The sequence below is a fragment of the Bison bison genome, unplaced genomic scaffold (genome assembly GCF_000754665.1).
Source record: "Bison bison bison isolate TAMUID 2011002044 unplaced genomic scaffold, Bison_UMD1.0 scf7180017864456, whole genome shotgun sequence".
Taxonomy (NCBI): domain Eukaryota; kingdom Metazoa; phylum Chordata; class Mammalia; order Artiodactyla; family Bovidae; genus Bison; species Bison bison.
The window spans coordinates 29,923,873-29,924,647 of record NW_011495018.1 but is presented as its reverse complement, the minus strand read 5'-3'; the positions used below and the strand labels follow the sequence as shown (position 1 = coordinate 29,924,647).

General features: G+C 46.6%; 1 protein-coding gene across 1 annotated transcript in view; it reads right to left on the bottom strand.

The window, feature by feature from the left end:
* CWF19L1 (CWF19-like 1, cell cycle control (S. pombe)) overlaps positions 1 to 775 on the bottom strand; it is a 25,859-nt gene that overhangs the window by 21,713 nt on the left and 3,371 nt on the right. The window lies entirely within an intron of this gene.

The following is a 775-nucleotide window of genomic DNA, read 5'->3' as shown; positions in this document are numbered from 1 at the left end:
GTACTGGAGTTTCAGCTTTAGCATCATCCTTCCAAAGAACACCCAGGGCTGATCTCCTTTAGAATAGACTGGTTGGATCTCTTTGCAGTCCAAGGGACTCTCAAGAGTCTTCTCCAACACCGCAGTTCAAAAGCATCAATTCTTAAGCGCTCAGCTTTCTTCACAATCCAACTCTCACATCCATACATGACCACTGGAAAAACCATAGCCTTGACTAGACGGACCTTTGTTGGCAAAGTAATGTCTCTGCTTTTCAATATGCTATCTAGGTTGGTCATAACTTTTTTTCCAAGCAATGGCACCCCACTCCAGTACTCTTGCTTGGAAAATCCCATGGACGGAGGAGCCTGTTAGGCTGCAATCCATGGGGTCGTTAAGAGTCGGACAGGACTGAGCGACTTCACTTTCACTTTTCACTTTCATGCATTGGAGAAGGAAATGGCAACCCACTCCAGTGTTCTTGCTTGGAGAATCCCAGGGACGGCGGAGCCTGGTGGGCTGCCGTCTGTGGGGTCGCACAGAGTGGGACACAACTGAGAGACTTAGCAGCAGCAGCAGCAGCAGCAGTCAACAATACATAACAATCAGGGCTCTTTAGTTTGTGAAGCATTTGCACATATATTGTCTGACTTCATCCACACCATACACCCATGAAATAGATCTGTGCTTCCCAAACCCAGTAATCAGAATCACTAAGGGAGGTTTTTCCAGTAGTCATGTATGGATGTGAGAGTTGGACTATAAAGAAAGCTGAGCGCCAAAGAATTGATGCTTC